This window comes from Molossus molossus, unplaced genomic scaffold, assembly GCF_014108415.1.
Source record: "Molossus molossus isolate mMolMol1 unplaced genomic scaffold, mMolMol1.p scaffold_m16_p_1, whole genome shotgun sequence".
NCBI lineage: Eukaryota > Metazoa > Chordata > Mammalia > Chiroptera > Molossidae > Molossus > Molossus molossus.
The window spans coordinates 49,182,606-49,189,389 of record NW_023425344.1 but is presented as its reverse complement, the minus strand read 5'-3'; positions in this window follow the sequence as shown (position 1 = coordinate 49,189,389).

Here is a 6,784-nt window from a genome sequence, read left to right as displayed (position 1 = left end):
GACAAGAGATGCTGGAGGGAACATGGGATGAAGGTGTGAAGGGTATTGGTAAACGCTTCTGGGCTTTAAGTAGTGTTCTACCATAGTTTTTAAACTACTGTGGCGTTTCCTACACATGTGGTTAACTGAATCAAACACTATCTACAATTCCCAAACTTTTTTCTAGTTCTAATGCTGTCCTAAGTTAATACTACTCATACTCATACTCATCATGGGTCACCTAAAAAACTCTGCCTTTTGCTCCTCTTGTGATGATTTATGCATCTTTGGGGATGATTTCCCTGACATTCTGTTGGTCCTCAACAGGCTTAGGATGCAACCTTGTTTCTTTTCAGTCCTAAATGTGTCACTTTCTCCCTATTTTTGAGGGTCAGAGCAATTCAATGAGAAAGGTATACATTTAAGTGAACTGTCAAAATCATAAGTTATAAAATAGTTATTAAAAAAAAAAAAGAAAAATAACGCCCTGGCCAGTTTGGCTCAGCGGTTAGAGCGTCGGCCTGCGGTCCGGAGAGACCCGGGTTCGGTTCCCGCTAAGGGCACGTACTTCGGTTGCAGTTTGTCCCCGGCCCTGGTTGGTCGTGCGGGTGGCAGCCACTTGATGTGTCCCTTCACGTCAATGTTTCTCTCTCTCTCTCCCTTCCTCTCTCTCCCTCCCACTCTATCTCTACAAAAAATGGAAAAATATCCTCGGGTGAGGATAAAAAAAAAAAAAAAAAAAACAATAACAGCTCCAAAGATGTGTTTATACTACCTACTTGGATCAATTTCTAAAAGAATTTTAACATTATTCTACAGATTTTTATGGTCTATATAATTATATTATTCCAGTAAAAAAAAAAAAAAAATCCCTGTTTGGTTTATAGCTCTTATCAGAACAAGGCAACTCTTCTTCTAAAATTCTGAAGGTTTTTACAATCTCATCTCTAAACCTTTTCTATTTAGAAGACTTGTCAAACTTGTTTTATATAAACTGCCTATAAATTCATTCTTCTTCAAACCTGGCTCAGGAAACATCTATTGCAAAACGAAATGCCCTTAACTTTACAGAAACACTTACCCATAGTATGAGATTAGAATGAAGATTCTTCTTCACCAATTCTAGATACCCAGAGGTAAGTGAGACTTTGGTTTCCTTATAATTTCATATAATCTGGAGCATAAATGCTAGTTTAAAAACATGTAATTGTAGAATTCTCCTTGATAGCAAACATTTAGAAATTAGAAAATAAGAATAACTTTCTAATAAGAAAGACCTCTCTAGAGGGATTCTTAAAACCCGCATCCCAAAAATGTGATATTTATTATGCTCCTGTAAATCTTCTTAAATTTTAATAGCAAAAGTACAAAAAAATTTTCATAATAGTGTAAAGTGAACCAAATAAAAAGATTCTGTAAATGAGGCAAAGAAGCTGGAGAAATAAATACTAAAGCACCTAAAATCTGAGAATATTCATTATAATAATGTTTGCCTCAAGAACACTTGAAATTATCCACCAATTAAAAGAAAGTATTTACTGAAAAGTAAATATATATTTTAAATTATATATATATGGAAAAGTTTAATAGAATCTCACATTTTCACATACTGGATTTTAAGTGTTTAGATAAGTTTTTAATATTTAAGAAAGCAAAATTTATATGTGTGTGTTTACAGGTTAGGTTTACTTATGGAACTCAATAATATTGAATGATATAAATGATATTATGTATATAAACTTTTCACAAAATCTTTATGGGATATAAATTTTCAATAAGTTAAAATATAGTTGACTTTGATCTCCGAATTCCCACCACGATGCATAACAGATAAAAAATATTCAATGAATGTTTGTTGAGTAAATGAAAGTTTAAAAATTTTAATGACCTTAAAAGGAAAATTAAATTTTTGCTCACAATGGATGAAAATTGTCACCGCAGGAAATTTTATCTAATATGTGGTCATTTTTTATGACTTCCAAAATCAAAATACACTTGGAAAAATCTAGAATGCACTTGTTCTAAACTTTACTAAACTTTTTTCAAATACTTTTTTTTAGCATGCACCTTTTGTTATTAAAAGTTATAGTGCTAATGGGTCAGATAGGTACATACAGAGACACACAGACAGACTCAAATATTTTTAAACACATACAATTATGAACTTAAAGGAATTATATATATTCATAAAAACAATCATATGCACTTTAACCAAAAAAAATAAAATATAAAAGAAAGTATTCTCAGGTAAGAATAATTAGAGAATTTAACCAATATTAGTTTTTATGAGTGAGACAATTTTTACAAAAATGGTTTATGTATTATCAATAATGAGTATACACATAGATATTCATTAACAAAATCCATAACATTGTTTCTCAAATTATGAATTTCATATAGTCCAGGATTACCTTTTAAATTAATTATTTAGTACCCTAAATAAATATTTTTACATAGAAAAATGTCCTCTAAAATAGCTTATTTATTATGTTTTAAAACCAATAAAATTTCTTCTTTCCTAAGTGCCTTTTTAAACATTGAAATATATTTGTTTTATCCTTTGTGATTTTTATAAAATTTCTATTCATTTAATGTTTTATACTTGAAAACTGGATAAGAAAGTACATATATTTTATACTTTTAAAGGATATCTATTTTAAGCTTTCACATGAAATGTTATGTGACTTTAAATGAATAAGCCTAAAAACAAAACAAAGTTTCTTCATTTTAAAGGAATGAATTGTGTAAACAATGTTATGAGAATAGTAAGGAATTAAAAGCTTTAAAAAAAATCAGTGACCCTGCCAATAATCAACAATAATCAATTTTCACTTTCTCATATTTTCTTTCAGTTCTCATCAAAATATATATATAATTTTACTTGGTTTAAAATCATAACTGTTGAATCACAACCTGGCCCCTGTACACAGCGGGCGAAGAGGGACAAAAGACAGAAACCACTCCAGAACTGTAGGTGGCAGGTTTAATTAGCAAGAGAACTTACGAGGCTTGGTTTGAGTGGCAGCAATATAAAATCTCCACACTCACCTGCCAGAATCTTAAAAGTTTATCTCTTAACTGAGTTCAGTAACATATTCCATTCAGATGGTCTCAACACACATTGTTCTCTCAAGGTGGTGCCCTTGAAGATGGCTCCCACTGTAGGAATCATAGGCAGAACTTTCATTCCTAGGACAGGGGAAGGGGTGAGGAGCCTCTGATTGCTGGAGTCCAGCTCATGACTCAACCTATAGTCTTTTCCTCTCAATGACCTCCTCCAACAATATATAAGGTAATTTTGTACTCTGTTTTATCTTTTTTTTTTTATCCTCACCCAAGGACATTTTTTCTTTCTTTTTTTTTTTTTGTTCAGACAGAGTGGGAGGGAGAGAGAGGAAGAGAAAGAGAGAGAGAGAGAGAGAGAAAAAAACATCCACATGAAAGGGACACATCAAGTGGCTGCCACCCGCATGACCAACCAGGGCCGGGGACAAACTGCAAGAGAGGTACATGCCCTTAGCCGGAACTGAACCCGGGTCTCTCTGGACCGCAGGCCGATGCTCTAACCGCTGAGCCAAACTGGCCAGGGCGGTTGATTTTTAATGATAAATTTAAAGTGGGCACTTAGAGCTGTTAATAAGAAAAAGAAGAAAAAAGTAAAATAGAGTTGACCCTTGAACAACATAGGTTTCAACTGAACATCTTGGCTTATATGCCAATTTTTTTCAATGCATTTGGCCCTTCATTTTCTCAAGTTTCACATCTGCAGATTCAATCAATCAAGAATCTAAAACGGAATTTTCAAATACTCTAGCATAGATTTCTAACTGCAGACTGAAAATGCAGTTGACCCTTTAGTAACATGGAAATTAAGGATGCCAATCCCAGAGCAGTGGAAACTCACAGATAGCTGGTTTTTGACTCTCCAAAAACTTAACTACAGTGAGGCTTTGCATCTGTGAATTTAACCAACCAAGGTTGGGAAACTACTGTTGTGGATGAGAAAATACCATTTTCTGTTGTGATTTGTTGAATCTATGGTCGCCAAACCTGCAAATACAAAGGCCCAACTGTATTTATCAGAAAAGATCCATGTATATTTGAATCTGGCAGTTCAAACTCCTGTTGTTCAAGGGTCAACAATACTGTTTACAACCCATGTTGTAAAGGGCCAACTGTAGTTAAGTTTGGGGGAATCAATAGTTACATGTGGATTTTTGGACAGTGTGGCGGTGTCAATGTTCCCATTGTTGTTCAAGAGTTAACTATACTTTTAGTTTTTGAAAGTATTCTAGTATACATTATCACAAATGTTAGACATGAAATATGTCTAAATTTCAAACAGAAATTATGGAATTTAAAAGGAAACTTAGAGTTGTAACTTTTGCATAACCTTTCAATGATATTTTTATATAATTTCTTAAAGCTATCATCCTGTCTCTTCTTGATACTTCTAAACATCTCATTGCTTTCAAACTAAAACCTTTATGAAAACTTTTTTTTTTGAAAACTTAAAACTACCTCTTTTTAAAGCTCATACTCAAACTTGCTACTCTAGCTGGTATGATAATATCTTCTAACCATAAACTAGAGTATGCCACCCCTCAAAAAATAATTTTCTTAATTACATCTCTCTTTAAATTCCCCCAATATGCCTAATGGTGGCAACTAAACACGCTATTCTTGGTAGACACAGTCATTTCAGGATTTCTTTAGACAGTTTGGGGTTTTCTCGGGCAAGATGCCATGTCCCTCCCCCTTTTCTAAGTTTCACGTGACTGAGCTAACACAGTGCCAAAACACTGGGGTGGAAGGGGTGATATACAGTCACCATACATCCAGGCTGCCCTCTCCTGAGAGGCATATTGCCCCTTCTGGGCTGCAGGCTTAATCAGCCCTCCACACCTGTCCTCTCAGAAGTATGGGTTCTCATTTTGTCTCTGACTCGGACTCAACAGATTATGCTGCTAACTCCTGGCACAGTCTCGAACAGGTCAGCCAGCTTCCTCACACATTCCTTTCTGTACACTTCTTAGAGGCATAGAATAAATGGATCACCATCCCCCATTACTCTCAGTTCCTATCAAATTCAACCAGGCTGCCTCAGAGTTTCTACCTCAATACACTGTGAAGTCTCTCTACTCAAGGGCTTAAGCAACATGATGGCACACGGACCTCAGCAAGGTTGTCACTTTCCCACTTTAAATGCGAAAGGGTTCATGAGACATCTCTACTCTCAGATCCCTCCATACTTATTTGAATTGTACTATTCCTACTCTCCATAACTGATCCTGAATTGAGGGAGAAGTATGAGAGGGGTTGAGGGGTCACAGGACCTTTTCTCGGGCTCTCACTTTAGTGCTTTCCTCTCTCTGCCCCCTCTTCCAGTCCACAAAACTTTATGTGGTCTGGTCAGGTGAGGTAAAAACTTGCTCTGAACACTAAAGTATTGTTTTCAATTCTGTAGCATAAGGTGGGCATCAGCTTAAAATAAGAGTATATTTTATGTATGGTAAATAATACAGTATGAACAAAAAGTATATAATATAATGCTATAGAGTTAAGAGAATATTTTTAAGTGAGTACAAATGCATTTACTATAAGAAATAGAACATTTTTGGTATCCTCGACTCCCCCTGTGTAAGAGATCTGTTTCTGATCAAAGAGACAGACTCTTCAGATGAAAAATAAACAAAGTTGTTGTTTTTAAGATATTGATTCCACAAGATGCTTAAAGAACCCTATTTGAAATTGACTTTACATCTGCTATCACATGCTTTACTTGATGACAGTAAACTGAGAATGCTGTGTGACAATGACATGAGGAAAAGCGTCATGGGATCAGATGGAATTAAAAAAATTTTATAAAAAAGAATATTACAAAATGTTATGCTAAACACGTTTTGTTTTCACAAAAAGGAAAATCTCACAAAGTAGATCAACATGATGGTGTCTCAACTATTTTATCTCAACTATTATGCCTCATTTTTCCAACAAAATCATGAGTTCAGATTTTCTCCTCTGGTTTTGCATTATCTTATCATTATTATTCCAAAACAACAGCACTCAGCATTACATATAGTGCTCCAGTTATGGTCCAATCATCATGGAAAACAGTGGGAATACTATTTCTCATGATTTGGAAAGTGTACTTCTGTTACTAAGGTCAGCAGCTGGGGAAGCTGTTAAAGCAGCAGCATCATGCAGTTGGATCACTGGGGATTTGCTCTTCCGAAAAACAATATTTCCCTCATTCTGTACTTATATTATGTTTTAACTTAACTGCAAAACCATATAATTAATATACAAATAACATTATTTATACATCATCTATTTTTTCTAGAATTTTACAATTTAATTTGTTAGTACCATTTTGAATCTTGATTTGGACCCTATCATTTTAGCTACTCCTACAAAAATATTTTTCCTAAATTTTTTATTAAAATATTGAATAGAAGCCTTGGCCAGGTGGTTCAGTTGGTTGGAGTGTTGTCCCATACAACAAAAGGTTGCGGGTTTGATTTCCAGTCAGGGTACATACTTAGGTTGTGGATTTGATCCCCAGTCAGGGCAGACCTCAGAGAGGTGGGGGAGGGATGAGATAAATCAAAAAACTTATATGCATGTATGCGTAAACCAATGGACCCAGACAACAACGCTGACAGGGAGGGGAGGAAGAGAAACATCTGTAACAAAAATAAATTAATAAAATTTACACACAAAAAAAATAGGAGGCAACAAAATAATGTTTCTCTCTCCCACCAATGTTTCTCTCTCTTTCTGCCTTCCTCTCTCTTTAAAAATC